The sequence below is a fragment of the Falco peregrinus genome, chromosome 2 (genome assembly GCF_023634155.1).
Source record: "Falco peregrinus isolate bFalPer1 chromosome 2, bFalPer1.pri, whole genome shotgun sequence".
Lineage (NCBI taxonomy): Eukaryota > Metazoa > Chordata > Aves > Falconiformes > Falconidae > Falco > Falco peregrinus.
Genome location: NC_073722.1, coordinates 32,076,654 through 32,093,314, shown reverse-complemented (window position 1 = coordinate 32,093,314; position 16,661 = coordinate 32,076,654). Strand labels below are relative to the sequence as shown.

The window sequence follows — 16,661 nt, the reverse complement described above, 5'->3', positions numbered from 1 at the left end:
GCCCCTCTTACCTGCAATGTGTGCTATGCAAAGCAGCGCTCACTGGTTTGTACTCTCTCAGCTTTCTCAGTTTTCCAAAATAAGACCCATTCTTGAGATATCTCAAGCATGTAGCGCTAAGCTGGTCAGTGGTGCAGATACAGAGCTGCCCAACACCCAGAAATGCAGGTAACTTGGTGTTCATTTGTTACTGTTCCCTTGCAAAGGCTGTTTTACCCAGAGCCATCGCTGTGGATACTGTTTTCTTTTTGGTTGCAAAGGCAGAAGTTTCAGCTCTGCCCTGAGAAGTCAGTGGGCGGTGAGCCTTCCCTGCTGATGGAGAAACTTGCCTTTTGGTCACTGGCCCGGGAGTCAAGGTAGTTGAGTGCTATTACATGCGACCTTGTGCCTGCACATGTCTGGTCAAGATATAGTGCTTGCAGACTTCACAGGGGGTCTTACTCAGTTTACGTAGACTTACTCATTCCATAGTGCATAGTCTTCTCAGAACTAGGCTGGGGTACTGTATTGTCTGTTTGACTTTACTTTCATTGTAGGAATGTGACTCTACTTGTTTTCTTAATATTCAGAGAAGGACATTGTTGATGTTAAAAATAGTAACGAATAATCATGACTACAAAGCCAAAAAAAACCAAAGAGAGAAGATCCAGGAACCCTGAGTATGTAAGTCTTCAAGTTTGGCTGGCATTTGTTTAGCCTTTTTATTTGGATTTTTTATTTGTAATCAAATGAAACTTTGATGGATCGGTTTCCAGCTAAGCTGACTTTACCTGAAAGGCTAACAAGCTTTTCAAACAAAACACTTTTTTTTTTAATTGGATTATAAAGCTGTCTCCAGTGATACTTTGCAGGAATGAAGCAATGTTAAATGTTCAAGAGAGGCTTAGCCTTCAGAATCTGGCATTTTCAGAGGCCAAAAAAACCCTAGGCTTCTCAACTTTTTTTGTCTGTGTTTATCTGTGGTTCATTGACACCCCAGCTGGAGGCATTTGGTCATTCAGATACCGTAAAAGAGAAGAAAAGTAGAACTGATGTAAAAAAATATATTCTGGCAGACCTTTTTCATGTTCTTCCAGTCTGTGAAATGAGGGAATCCATTAACATCACTTTCCTACTTACTTGCATCTGTATTTCAGCTCCATCGGCTTTGTTGGCTACAAGGCTATTAGCACAGAGGATAAAATACAAGAGCAAAACAAGTAGCTCTTAGCAAAACCCTCCAAACCTGAGTGATATAAATGATGGAGAAAATTTATTATCTGTGTTTGGTGAAAAGCTTAACAAGTGAATAGCAGGGCTATAGGGCCACAGAAAAGGAGAGGGATGGTTCTGCAGGGGTTTTGTACTGAAGTGCAAGCAAATGTATGCAGCCTAGATTATAGTATTTACCACCAATGCCTCGAGGGTTAAGCCTCTTGTCAGCTAATTATGAGCATCCTCTGTGTTGCTCTGGAAATTGCACAGCTGCAAAGTGTGACTCTGGAGCCCTGCTGCCCATGCAACAGAGGTGTGGAGAGCTGTACCTCCCAGCCTGCAGTCCTATCCATGCCTCTCGTCTTACAGAAGAAGGCTAGCTTCTATTCTTATTCTTTCTAAAAAATCGAACTAGTTTTGTTATGCTATATGTATATTATTGTTGTTATTAAACTGTTTCATTATGTATTTTTAATTATACTCAAAGACATGAACACTGTTGGTGATCAACCATATGAACAGCTATGAGAGTAAGTGACACTGAAGAAATACCCTGGGAGGTGGTATGTTGTGGTTTGTCATGTGTGCCTGTAACTTGACTATTTTGGCTAGAAAAGGAGCGTTTGTCACAGTAAAATGAAGCCCTTGGTAATGTCAAAAACAGTCTTGTTAGATGTCTGTGGAATCTAGGCTTCCAATTCACAGTCAGGTGCCACTGGAAGGTGGCACAAGAAGTACCTGAAGTAATGCCAACCCAAGCTTGTCTATTCATAAACAGTGCCTTCGCGCAGAACTGCGTGCTTGGATCCAAAATCAAGGTAGCTGCATTGGAGAAATGCTGCATCCTATCACATATCTCGTGGTAGTTAGGGTGCTGCTTAGCATGGGTATGGCAGCACCACTTAATCCCTCTGAATTCTGCTGCCTCAGGTATCTGTGCTCTGTTTCAGCAGTTCATGGGGACCAACGTAAGCAAGCAAGGTGCCCGAGACATGCGCTGCTGTTCAACAAGATGTACTCCTTGGCACTTTCACTATAATCTCATGAAGCAATTTTTCTTACAGTCCTACTTGCTTTAGATAGAAAACTGGTTCTACGGGAGTCAGGGAGTCCATTTGAAAAGTCTGAGTAGGAGGAAGGTTTTAGCAAATAAATTTGGATGAAGAAAATCCCCAGGTCCGGTGTTAATTATTATTAACACAGAAAACCACAGATATATAACACTTGCTCATTGCCTTCCCACTTTTGTGGTTGTAAATGAGTCTTACGGTTGTACTGAATACTCTGAAGTTTCCATCAAACATTGGCCCGCACTTACTGAAGCTGTCAACACCCTGTCCCACCAGTGTCAACGGAATTGTACAGTTTGATTCTGATTTTGGCAATTGGGTATAATATAAATTCAGCATAGTGATGAATGTAGCACAAGTCTAACAGAAATCTAATTATTTATGTTTCTGAATGTGAATAAATAGGCTAAAAATGGAGGTTTGGGGTTGAGTATCATATATTTGCATGACTATACATTTTTATAGGCTTACAGGTGGGGCAAGAAATTCTCATATCTAGGCCTACATATATTAGTATTTCTTAATCAGCATTACAGTGTACAAAGCTGGTAAAAGCATCTACTTAAAGTTTTAACGTTACTTCTGGCATAACTGTAACTGCTTTAGAATACATGCCGAACTGTAGCAGTAGTTAAAATAAATACGAAAAAAGTTCGCATACATAGATCCGGAGCAATAGGTGTAGCTCCTTAGAGCCCAAAGCTGACACAACCTCTTTCAGGTTCTTTTAAAAATACCAGCAATACACTACAAAAAATCCAACCTAGAAACTTGACCTAATGGGAATGGTGAAGCAGTACTACCCTTTGTATTGCTGTTAGTCTGTTAGGCTTTTTTTTAAAAAACCTAAAAAGTTCCAGTGCTGTGAAAAGATGAAAACAGTGGAGTTAGAGAAAACATGCATATTTTAGGATGTCTTTATTTTAAACCCACTCTTCCTCTCACTTCTTTGAAGTCAAGTAATGTTGCTTAGGTTTGGCTTGTTTTTCGATCTTCACTGTACAGAATGTAATCTTCTGATTACTCAAAAAGGAAAGAACTTCTTAACTACTGCTGCAGCATGTGTTTTATGCAGTTAGCCATTTTTCTAAGACTGGCATTTCTTCATGGATAGGAAATGTCTAATTTGTACTCTTTTTTTTTTTTTTTTTTTTTTTTTTTTTTTTATTTTGGCTTGCAATCATAGAGCATTGGCTTGTAATCTCCTCATACCTTGCAAGCTATTTGTCACTAGAGGCAAAGCTGAGGTTTCTGTAGCATGTTCAATCAACAGTTGAGCAACAGGGTATCTTTCCTTTGCCATGTTTTGCATGCCCTTAGGTTTGGGGCACTGTTACGTGCTTCCTTCTTGTGATCTGGACATAAATCAGAGTTCTTAACTGTTTAGTATGTTTAAATATCCCATGAAATTTCTTTCCTGAACTGTGTAATTCAAGAGTCAACACCCAAGCTTTCTTCACCCCAGTGATAACTGCTGATGTTCGCAAAGCACTGTGCATCATCCTAGCTGAACTCTCCAAGACAAGCGAGCGTGGTACAAGGCACTAATGTGGCTGCAACACAAGGACACCTGGAGAGTATTGCTGCTGCAGGATGGCACTGTCTCCAGGCTAATTGCAGTGTCCTCTCTGCAGCACTGCCTAGGTGATACTCTTACTCTTTTTCGGTTCTGGAGACGGCTTGGCAGTAGGTCAACAAACCTAAAGACTGATTCCATTGGGCACATAAATATATCTCAGACCTCCATAAAGGTTATTGGTAGACAGCAAGCTCAGACTGCAGTCCAGCCTACATCGTAATTGGGAACATGGTGGGTTTTTTCCCCTCATTTTCTTCTCCTTCTTGAGGGGTCATCCTTTAATATTCATAGTGCTTTGCTGCTTCTGTGTTGTGGCCTTACCCCACTGCTTTCGCTCAGGAAGCCCCATCATCTCAAGGAGAAGACTCACCACTGCAATGTCCAAAATCATCAAGTCCTTCAACGTAGTCCAGTGGACAGGAAAGATGCTTATCACTGCCTTCTGGGAGCTCAAGATGCTGAGATTATTTACCTAACATAACCCATCAGTCTGCAGGGGTCACGGTGTACTGATTTAGTTCAGAAAATGGGTTTAGGGAAAGAATTCAAATGAGCAGATGTTTTTTAGGCTTTAATTAGCAGAGAAAAAAGCTGGTTTTGTGGGAGTACTGTGATATGTCGCTACCTTCTGATTACCTTCTGGAAGAGCAAGTCTCTCTCCATTGATTGTGATTGACTGGAAACTAGCAAGAGTAAGCTTGCAAGGCTAAAGCTAGCTGTCTCGGTGCCTGTCTTGGTTACACATTCTCAGGTTTGTACAGAGTTTGTCTGATAAACATTTTAACACAAGCATGCAGCCATGTGCTCTTCTGCAACTCCCAATTGTTTCTCTCTTCTTTTTGGATGACAAATATTCTTGCTGTGCCTTTCTGTCTGCTGCATCTTCCAAATTACCTCCAAGGCTTTCCGCAGTGAAGGTATATGTTGTCAGAACAAACCCTACATAGTAAGAAACCTGTAATTCTTTTGGCCTGAGTACATTCAGCATAAAGCTACATGAAGAACTGGCCTAATACCAGTACCTGAAGGTAGACTGGCCCAAGCTGATGCAGACGGACTGCTTCCAGCACCTTCATGTATTGCTTATTGCTTTTATAGCTTTTTTTATCCATAGGTTGCAAGATGTCCTTGTGTGGAGGTAAGTGAAATACAGTTGTCAGGAATGTGTAGGGATTTTTTACATTTTATTTTATTTTTTGTACTATGACAAGACAGTGCCTATTATGCTAGTATCTATTTTGCTGAGCTTAGCCTCTGAAGAGACCAGTGGTAGTCCAGGCTGCCTATGGTTAACAGAAAGCAGAACAATCTATTTTAGGTAAAGTGTTTTACGAAGGGGAATTAAACAGCTTTTGGAGGTATCCACATTTTTCCAATGACTAGAAAGGAACCTCGGTGTTTCTGTTGCTCTGGTGGCCAGAGGGTGTTTACATCTTGGAGGATGAAAGGATGAGACCAAGGAACCAGCTCAAGAGACCTATGGGAATGTAACAACACCTCTGTGGTTAGGTCCTCTTCCAATAAGGACTGCAAGCTGAAGTTAAGGAGTTACAGATCAGTAGCTGTATCTTACAACTAAAATCCTCTTTTCAAACTGGGTATTCAACATGCATTTACGTGTAACAACAATATCCTTTATTTGTGTTTTATGGAGTGGAAGCTTCTAGGAGGCAATTTCCAGTGCTGAAAGGACTGGCTGAAAGCTTGCCCTCTTTTTCTCTTCAGGTCAATATTTTTCAAATTTTCAAGAACTGCTTTTTCTTTGTATTGTTGCCTAGCATTTGGATGAATACTGGATTGAGAAATATCTTCTTCTCCAGCAGGAATAAGGGATTTACAGAGAAGCTGCATTTTTCTAAACAGAGGAAGTTAAGATCAGCACTAGAAAGGTCATGTACTTTCCTGTTGGTCTGTATCACTAGAAATGCCAGCTTTTAATAATGCCATTAAGCTCCACAGATCTCTGAGTTCTTTGGTGATACTCATCACATCCGTAAGTACTTTTTACCTCTTCTTGGCAATCTCTTATTATTCTTATGAACAGTCACTATCCGATCCAATCAGATTTAAACTTCTGAATCACATGAATGTAAAAGCAGTAGTGTTGAGAAAAGGGATTTTTAATGTGAATTAATGCTCAGAGAGAAGTGGAATTATCTTAGCGTTTGCTTATGTGGCGATGTGGAATATATGGCGAGCAACAGCTTGAGGGAGGTGTTTCCATGGAAGCATCTCTTTAAAGTGTTGTCCTCAAATTAACTCAGTGAGTCAGTCAGTAAAAGAGACGTGTTTAAGGTAATGATTGAAATTGGAAACTCTGTTTTGCACATCTGTTTGGTTTAGTTTTTTTAAAGCATGTTAAGCTTTGTATTTAGCTACATTCTTCATGTGGTACTGTAATTACTGTCTATAGCCATTTTCTTTTTTTTCTCCTCCTTCCCTTCTTTGAAATTCTGATTTTTAAACTTTCGTTTATTATGACCTTTATGTTTCGTTTGCCTATAAGTAACTTTTTTTTTAATCTCCTGAGCTTTGCTGTGACTTGCTATTATTAGGATGCAAAATTTCTTTCACACGTGGGCCCTCAATTCTTTTCGCATCTGGGCAACAATAAAAAGGCTATTGTTTGCTTTATTTTCTGACCGCTAGGTGAATATAAGATTTGTGTTTCTAATCTTACCATGTTTCCTTTGTAGTCTTACTCAACAGACAATCAGTACTTGGTGTTAAACATACAAAATTTGGTATGCTGATTGCTGGTCACTTCCTATTGTACGAAGGGCAACTACGTCAACTAGATGAGGTGTATCTTCAGGTCCCTGCCAGATGGCTGCCTTTGCTCCACAGCCAGCTCTGCTACTGATTTGCTCAGGTTATCAACTCCTGATCTTCTCAAGTGAAAATGAGCTCAAGTAGCTCTTGACCCCAGCAATTACTATTCAAATGACCCGGTCCACAGGTGTTTGCATGGAGTAGCTGTGGTCAGAAGAGGATGTACAGTCAAGCCTTACTGGGAGTTACTCATGACTAAACTTTCTGGGCTCACATGCCACAAACCTTTCCTCTTTTTTGAACAACAGTCCAATTCGCAGTCCAAGAAACCTTTCTTTCAGAAGTTTTATCATTATAAAATATATGAATCACAAAGAGTTTTGACAAATTGGCATTCCTTAAGAAGTGGAAGGTCCTAAACACCTACCTCCAACTCTAACCACCTTTCCTGACTCCTTGGGGTTTTAGGCAATGCTTCAGAAAGGCAGCTTGAGTGATCTGCTCTCATTTCTTTTGAAGGGCTCAAATGACAAGACCCTGAATATGTGACCAGTGAGACACTGGAGTATTATGTTTTTCCATCAAGCTGTGATGAGTGGCTTGACATACCAAATTTCCGTTCCAAGTTCCTGTTTACATTTATGTACACTAATGTTGAATACAAACCTCTGTGCTGACCTTCTACAAAATACAAGTAATAAATTATCCAAGCTGTTTTGAATCAAATGTAAGAAAACCAAAGTTAATTGAAAGGGCTTAAGGGTGGAGGGTGGGTGGTATAGCGGCTTCCTTCTTCTCCAGGGTCCCTGAGGTCTGCCGTGCTGGTTCTCCTGCAGAGTGATTTCTGTATTGAGCAAGGCTCAAGTTATGCTGGCAAGCCTGGCCAGGTTCCCAGGAAAGGTGGAAGGACTTTGTGAGTTTTTCCAGCTTCTGGTTTTGTATTCAAGGGCTATAGAATGGTTTCCTGCTCCTCCCAGGCTTCCTCTGTCCTGGGCTTTTCATGCCAGGGTGGGCATAGCGCACCTGCCACTGCAAGTTTAGCAGCCATCCTGAGCTGACTTTGTTTGCTTGTGCCTTTGGCTGTGAGCAGTAGTCCTGAACTGACCAGGCACTTTTCAGAGGCATGAGCTGTGTGACTTGGCACCAGATGAAGGCTGCACCAGATGAAGGCTATGCCAGCTGCTCTGCATGACACACTAAATAGAATTTTTCTGCTGTCGAGTAGGAAAGTATTATTTACAGGCATGACCTAAAGCGTCCCCATTTTATTTCTCAGGCATTTTTGACACGCTGCTTCATGTGCAACTGCATTTTGTGAATAAGGGTTTCCAGCGAGTTCCCATGCTGCATGTGCAATCCTAGATGCAGCGCACTTTTACAGGCTGTTATTTGCTGTAACAACAGCTGAGGTGATGACACACTCCATAAGGCAGTTCTTGCCTCCAAGATCTACATAAGGAAAGAGAATTTAAGAAAGGATTTTTTAAGGTGATACTATGTTCAAAAGCATGGACCCTCAAAAGGCTTACGAGTGTGAAACAGAACAAATCCTCCATATAACCCTTTTCTGGCTGTGGTAATGACAGGTGTGTGTTTTGTCTTTAAATAGCAGATAATTTGTCTTTGCTTATACCCCTAGCATGAGGAGAATCTACTCCATGATGAGCTTTAGGTAAGTGGATTTGTTAAACATTTTTCAAATAGTCTTTTCCTTTCTTTAGCACTAGAAGAAATTTGTCTATGTGGGTACCTGCATCTCCTGTTGATCACCAGGTTAATGGTGTGTCTTTGAGGGGGAAAAAAGAAAAAGACTACTCTTCCTAGGGGAAATGCAGGGCAGCAGTTAAGGTAAGAGGTGTGGGAATATATGGGCCATACCTGAAATGGCATCAAGAGCTGCAGTGTGCTGGGGAGGCTGGTTACTTGTGAGCCAAAACTCTGAAATAATGGGCAGAGGGAATTGTGGGTCAGATGCTTAAATGTCTGCCCGTCCAAGAGGGAGGCAACAGGACTGGAAGTAGCAAATGTAGCATGTTATCCACGTAAGAAGGGAGAAAATGGTGACCAGACTTGGTCTACCAGGTGACCAGGTATGTTGTAGCGTGTAAGGCCTCAGAAAATTTTTTAAGAAAAGAATTATTAACATATGGAGGCTGATAAAGCAGATAGTCAAGTGCAGGTAGGCTGTACTAACCCACAAACTTTTATTATTTTATTTCTAGGCCTGTAGAATTCTTTATCTGTGTTCCTGTGAAGCTCTGAGTATATTCTCAGAAAGGAAGTAATTTCTAAATCTTGAGGAGAGGTATGAGTGTGGGAAGTGTGATGCTGGGTGAAGAGCTATCTGACAGATGTGTATCAATCAGTTGGTATTGACAAGGTTCAGATTATCATACCAAAAAAACATGAGGACTTCAATACTAGAAATCAGTCTAAACATATACAAAATAGAAGATGGGTGGATGGCAAGAACATTTGTAGTCAACTGTTGTTCGCTTTAGCTGGAGAAATCTAGGGAGAGTAACTTATCTAGCCAGTTCTGGCTCCCTGCTCTTCTGTAGCACTGAAGAAGCCATCTTCCAATACTAGAGACTCCATTGTAGCTCTAATGCCCCGTTTCAACTTCTTGAATCTCAAGCCAAGGCTAAAATTCCTTTAGTAAGGCTTGTTCCACTTGCCAGAGTTAATACTGTAACGGAAATGGCCTTAGCATCCAGACTGTCCTAATTCAGAACAGGAAAAGTAAAGGTGGAACTGTATCTTGCAAACATTTCTTGTAATCCCTGCAACCCAAAGTCCAATAAACATTTCTGAGAACTTTCCCTACTTGAAAGGACTTTCTTAAAAGAAGTGGTTTAGTGGCAGTTTTATCCACTTCTTTTAAGAAAGTCCTTTCAAGTAGGGAAAGTTCTCCGAAATGTTTGTCCAAAATGGGCACCTCCCTGCGGTCTTCCTTCAAAGAACAATTTTAAGCTCAAGAGCACCTGAAAACTGGGCAGTTTAAAACAAAAATTGCAGAATACAGACATGTTGGTATTTTATGTGTGGTGTGGTACCTATCTCAGGCAACATTAACTTGTCCTTCCCTAGGAATTGCTCTTGACCATTTATATCTCTCCTAATCTTACATGTTCAACATGCTGTAACAGCGATTCCCTTTAATGTGAAATGCACTATACAAACATCAGATGTTATTAGTATACTATTATCAGACATAATTAGCCTTATGTATATTGTTTACAGAATACACCAAGGGTGCTGGAAACTGTTCTACATGCCTCCTGAATGGATTGTACTTATCGTCTGCTTTAATCTTCAAAGTGGAAGACCAGCAGTTGAATCTGCCACACAGTAAATACTACACCTTTCAGAAAGTGATGGGACTAAGAACAAGCGACTTTCCAGAGGAAATATCAGTAAAAGAGACACAATTACGTGCTTGATAGTACAAATAAATGGGTTGTATGAGCTATTTCTCCTTCCTCACGCTGTCCTTTGCTGTAATAGTTGCTGTCTTCATCTCCATAGTATCCTGCTACATAAGAGTGCTTCATCTTTGCAGGCAAGTACATGACATATCGCAGATGTGAAAGACATCCTGCAACTGGTAATGACCTTTATGTGGACTAGTGCTATGAGTAAAAGGGGAGGGAGTTGGGTTGAGTCTCATGCGCCTGTTTGGTGTGTGCAATCCCACTGTAGACTCCACTGGAAACCTTGACAGTTAGCTGTGTTCCCATTTTCCAGGACTTGTACTTCCATACACTATTTCTTCATTCATGAGAAATGTCTGTGTGTTTCCCAAGGCACCACATCTAGAAAGTGATGCTCGATTGCCGCCAGGCCCTGGTGTAGCTGTCGGGTTGTGTTAAGCATCCTCAGATGAGCAGGGGCAGGTCTGGGGCCGCAGCCTGAGGCATCGAGCACAGGCGGGCAGCTCCTTCCTACCTGCATCCCCAGTACCATTCCTCCCAGCCGGCTGTGGTCCCCAGCGAGTGCCTTGACAGACAGGCTTTCATCCTGGCACGGTGTGCCCTGTTGTCCTTAATGCACCCTGGGCTGAAAAAAGTCCTGGTCTGTATTCCTGATGCCAAGTTTCAGTGAAAAGAAGAACCGCAAGCATGGAACAATGATATCTGATCAAGGGTTTCGGTCTGTGGAAAAGCTAATACGTAATAATTATTCTGAAATGTCTGTTTTGAATATCTCTGAATATCACAAGCTCTATATTTCATTCTCTTATATTTTATTCAAGAATATTTTTCACATAAGGAAGCTCTATGGACTTTTTTCGAACTCCCACAACAATGAAACAAAGTGCTCTGTGGTATCTGGCACGTGAAGACCCTTGCTGTGACTAACAGGGGAGAAGGCTGGTAAGTCAAATCTTATTTGCTGTAACCAGTAACAGTTTATGAGGCCTGCGGAGACCAAGCTGATAAATAAAGACCAGGACCAATCCGAGCATGGTGTGGGGATCAAGGACAGCAGGTAACATATTTATAAATGGGCTATACATAATTTATTGAAATTAGCATAAAGTTACAGTTTTACAACTCTGTAAGTCTTGAGTTACACATCAGCTGTAACAGAGACACCTCTTTAAATCTTAATATATGCAAAATGACACTTGTTACCTTTAGGTTTTAAAAAAAAAAGTCCTTCCAATACAATTAAGAAGCAATTCTTGTCTTCTCGCTGCATTAATTTATGCTTGTTACTTAAACAAAGAAACACTTAACTTTAAAGTAACGGAAGTCTTAGGTTTGTGATGTTGTAATGTTTATTGATACTGCAACAATTTTAATGGAGTGCATTAACTGATTATTAAGACTATGTTCTCACAAAGTGATGGAGATACTTAGCAAGACTCAAAAGCAACAGCTTAAGTAGGTCATATTATGCCAGGAAAGTTATGCTCGTTGATAAGCATAATATTTGGGCTTAAGTTTGGAGAGGTTTTAGAGAGCACCCAAACTATATATCCAGAGGTTTTTCAATCATCTTTTTTAAAGAGGTAAAACTATATTTTCCTGTGCAGAAGAACTGTTCATAATCATTTTAGTAGTTAACGTTATTCACCTTTTACAGCAAGAAGATGGTCTCGTGATGTAGTATTACCTCTTTGGACTTGAGCTATCAGCTATAGTTTGGATCTGTTTGCTTTAGGTAAAGAAGCTAATGATGGAGTCAGTCATCCTTGTCAATCCTTGAAATATCCTTCTGTATTTCTAAGAAATGTTCAAATTCCTGTTCCATGAATGCAGCTTAAGAACAGGACAGAGAATATTTTGCTGTGATTTGATTTTTAAGGCCCTTTGTTACTTTTTCCTGCCTTTACTGCCTGAAGCATCTTTCTGCTAGCACTGAGCCCAGAAGTTCAGAGATTTATTCAATACCTTTTAAGTTCTGCTATGTGTGACACATACGAAAGGCTGTTATATATTTTCCTTGTAAAGAGACACAACTGCAGTAAAAACACTCCTGTCAGTTTCTAGGTTTTAAGAGAAACAGGCAGGGAAAACCCTGCGTATTGGCTAAGGCTGAAGGCTGTGACGAAGAGCTTCCTGTCTTGGATTCCTATTCAGGTTTAGTGTCTACTACCATCTTTCTTTGGGAAAGCAAATATTGGTCTCGTTACTCCCTTAATTACCCCTTATAAAGCCAAAAATATTTGTGTAGGATGAACTGTAACCAATTAAAAAGCAGCTACTGCCTGCGTGCTTTTGTCCATAGGATGTCTTACTTACATGTAAGTTCTTTTAAGACAATAGGAACTGTAATTATGGCCTGGGTTAGATTTTAGTTTTCAGTACTTTACAAGAAGCTACGCTGTTAACAGACAGAGACTACCTTCTTATTCTGGTGAAGTCATTCATTACATGCATGTTAAAGATGGGCACTTGAGGTCTATAGAAAACCCCCGGGAATAGAATAATGTTAAAGAAAAAAAAGCATTACATTTCTCCCTGCGTATCTTAAGGCAGGGGACCAACATCCAATTTATACTGCAAGGAGAGTGGGGATGGTTCCTGCACAATGTGCAGTGTCGGGTTGCCAAGAATAAAATCCTCCAAAATCATTCCACGGTTTTTATGGGTGACAGTGGGCTTGGATCAAACCAGTTTATGTGGCACAGGCATCACTGGGAGAAGTTGCTGTGACAGGAGAAAAATTTTCTGATGTATGGCACAGAGAGGTCTCCTAATTGCAAGATCTCACAGCTATGCAGCAGAACTGGTTTGCCTGATGAAGTAAGACGATTACTGTAGTACTCGATCCAGAGAGGGCCCTCCTCGCACCTGACTTGACTTGAGATCCTTTACTGATTATTGTGGCAGGAATGGAATGGAATGGAATGGACTATTCAGATGGAAGGGACCTACAACGATCATCTGGTCCAACTGGCTGGCCAGTTCAGAGCTGACCAGATGTTAAAGCATGTTGTCAAGGGCATCGTCCAAATGCCTCTGAAACACTGACAGGCTTGGGGCATTGCCCACCTCTTTGGGGAGCCTGTTCCAGTGTCTGACCACCTTCTCAGTAAAGAAATCCTTCCTAATGTCCAGCCTAAACCTCCCCTTGTGCAGCTTTGAACCACTCCCATGTGTCCTCTCCCTGGACCCCAGGGAGCAGAGCTCAGCACCTCCCTCTCCGCTTCCCCTCCTCAGCAAGCTGCAGAGAGCAATGAGATCACCCCTCAGCCTCCTTTTGTCCAAACCAGATGAATCCTGAGTCCTCAGCCACTTCTTATTTCCAGTTCTTCACCAGCTTTGTTGCCCTCCTCTGGATGCATTCAAGGACCTTCATATTAGATGATAATAATGGGTAATCACCAATGAACTACATATTAAGGAAGGTTACTGTATTTGAGATGTATTAGATACCAGCTGGTTTGATTTTGCTGTTACATTTGCAGATCTAGTTTAAAGGTCTGTACAGAATTGGCATGTAGGATAATTAGTTGTATGGAAAGTAAGTTCAAAGAAATGGGATTTATTCTCTCGCCTTATGGCAACACATTGCCTTTAGGTAACTCGCCTAGAGTTGTCCAAAAGCAGTTTCAGGGATGAAGACTCAGAAAGGAGATACTGCCAAGCACTTCTCAACAATAAGTTACAAATGGTGTCATTGATGAAATAATCTGTAATTTTTAAACTAGAGTTTGAGGTGTTGAATGCTTTATTTGGAATGCACAATTCTATACAGAATTGGTGCATATATGGACTTTGAAAGAGTACCGTGTTTGTGCAAGATTATTTATTTTGGCAAAAATCCTCACTTTAAATCACTCTCAAACCCATCTTTTAGGCAGAAGTCATTTGGATAGAAGACAAATAAGCGTGGCTCTTGTACCTATGCAGTGGCTCCATAGGCAGCACGTGGAGGCCAGCAGGCTGTACAACACAGGTGCAGAAGAATTGCACAGGTTTGAAATGTGAGATGAGTCTTTTCTTCAGTGTAAACATGCTCAGCTGGCTGCCAGTAATTATACTTGCTCGTCCTGCTACCGGCAACACCACGTCCAGTGTCAGCCAAGGGTTAACAAATTGTGTAGGAAGAAAACAATGGATTTCTTAAAAAAGAAATCTTTGAACTGTCTGTGAATAATAAAGGAGTGAACAATGTCTACTTTCCTAAAGCACTTTGAGATCTGTAAATTAAGGTTTACATAAGAGTGTAAATATTATTATTTATTTAAGAGCTCTCACATTACCCTTCACCACTTCTCTTCTTCCTCTTCCTCCTTACTTGTTTGTTTGGAAGATGCTATTTGCATTCATGTATATGTGTCCAAAGTGGGAGGCAATGAGAGGATGTGGCATGTAGGATTGGTAAAAGGAACAGGAGCAGGGAGGAGAGGGGATGAGGGGTGTGGGCAAGGTGAGGGGAGAGGCTATAAAAAGAGTAAGGAAAGGTTAGCAAGAGGGGAATAATATTGGATTTCTTTTGTAATTAAAAATTTCTTACCTTAAAGCATCAGCAGATCTTTGTTTTGGGGTTGGGGTTTTTTTTAATGGACATTTCTTAAACCTTTTAGTTAAATTTTCAAGACAAATAATAAAAGTTTACAGCAGCTATGGTAAGGAAAACTTTTAAAATTTATTGGGGCTTTAGTTGTCAAAGCATGTGATATGATTCATATTTTTAGCATTCTGGCTGAAATAAAATTCAGACTACTGCTGGGGCTATTTTTTCACGTGCCGTGTTTTAGTCTGCACCTCTTTCCCTGCCATCATGCCTCCCCTGGGACAAAGTGGGAAGCACTCACCATCATACTGCAGGGCTGTGCGGAGCGCCCACCGCTCTGAACCCACAGTCCCCCGTGCCTGTACTGCAGGCTCTGGGTGAGCAGTCCCTTATGTTTTGGTAAATGTTGAGAATGGGTACTGGTATACGTTAGTAGCAAGACATCAACTAAATAGGAAGTTAAAAGAAAATACTGCAGGAAGAGTAAAAACAATTGTAATGTGTGACTTGAACTGAAACCATAGCTGTCATGGGAGGATGTGAACAAAATAACCCCGCTCACTTGTATCCCAAGGATGCATTTGTACTGGCAAAAACATTTGGGGCATGGTTGTAATAGAATACACTGGTTTTATAGTGAAGGGGCTGCTCAATTTTTATAACACCGAAACAGATCCCTTTTTCCTTTCAAACACATCTGTCTAAAATTGTTGGACATGGTATTCTTTCATAAAAACTGTCCTTCCTGTATTGAAATAGTTCTTTTTGTGTTGGAAAGCCTTTCCTGTAGTTTTTCTCTCTGTGATTCCTTCACATTTTATTTCCCCCTCCTGTTCCTGGCACTGGCTCTGTTGAATGTTGTCTCTTTATGACTTACTTCCAGAGCTGAGTAGCGAAGAATGTTAACTACCATAACTCCATTCATTTTTTTGCATATCACTTATGGAAGATGAAATGCACAGTGTTGTAATACAGAACCTTGTGATAGGATTCTGGTTCTTTAGACATTAAATGAAGTGTTTTCTAATTGCTGTCAAAGTAGTCTTAGGAGTTCTTTACTATTCCCAACTATAGCAGAAATAATGGGCAAAAAATTGTTCTGAGGATGCATTGCAACCATACTCACCTAAAGCAGAAGAGTGCAGGGTAGCTAAAAGCAGACAACTTCCTGGTAGGTACTGAAGCTTCAAAGACAAATTTATAGTTCTTAATGGAAAATAAATTAATTAGTCAACAACAAAGTTGTAGCATTTCCATTGTGTTCCAAAATCAAAGCATCCTATATAATGGCTGGTTCAGAGTCTGCCTCAAATATTAATCCTTAGTAAATACCCAGATGTACATCAATATGAATTTAATATTCACAAAATGTATCTGACTGGGCGTTTTCATTAATAAAATTAATTGCTGAAGTGTTTACATGCAGAATACTTTCGAGACAATAGAGAAAGCCAGGGCTTAAATTCTTCCAGGTAACAGCACAAAGGGAGGAGGTGTTCTTGAGCTGAGTATGGGTAAGTCCTCAACTAAATAGTCGTTCTGGCTGTAATTCATACAGAAATCAGCACTGGTCTCCCTCAGTAATGATCAGGGCTGTGTGTTTTACATATCTGAAAGAAGAAAGGCAAATTTATATTAATGCTTGCTCCCAAATATAGGCAACTAGATTGATTCTAGTTTCTGAACAGGTTAAAAGAGACAATGTTGTGTCCGAATGGTGGAAACAATACCAATTCTTTTCAGAGCTATGTAGCTGTTGTCTAGAGTCCCAACATCTTGAATGTACAGGAAATGTTCAGCTGTGCATTCTTTGGATTTGTGGAACATTGCAAATTAAATTAAACTGTAAGAGAGACAGTTTCTCTCCTAATGTTAGCAGAGGGTCTTGCTCATGCATGCTGTCTTTTGAAGCTGTGTCTACTGAAAGAGCAAACCTCATCATGTGAATATTATTATATTAGTGAATATATATCTTGGGCTGCTCTGATACCTTTGCCGAATGGATGACCATTTCTTTTACCTGCCTGTAATTATTTTTATTTTAGTTGTGATTTAGGTGAGCTTGGTTTACTGTA

General features: G+C 40.5%; 1 long non-coding RNA gene across 4 annotated transcripts in view; it reads left to right on the top strand.

Annotated features, from left to right (window-relative positions):
• Positions 1-16,656, top strand: part of LOC129783915 (uncharacterized) — a 32,619-nt gene extending 15,963 nt beyond the window's left edge. Inside the window, exons 4-6 of one of the 4 annotated variants that reach the window (XR_008746018.1) lie at positions 537-5,568; positions 5,664-8,920; positions 9,859-16,656. This is a non-coding gene — a long non-coding RNA (uncharacterized LOC129783915). Of the gene's footprint in view, positions 1-536; positions 8,921-9,858 lie in introns of all 4 variants that reach the window. The other 3 variants (XR_008746019.1, XR_008746017.1, XR_008746016.1) reach the window with 3 other exon arrangements.
• Positions 16,657-16,661: the final 5 nt, after the last annotated feature.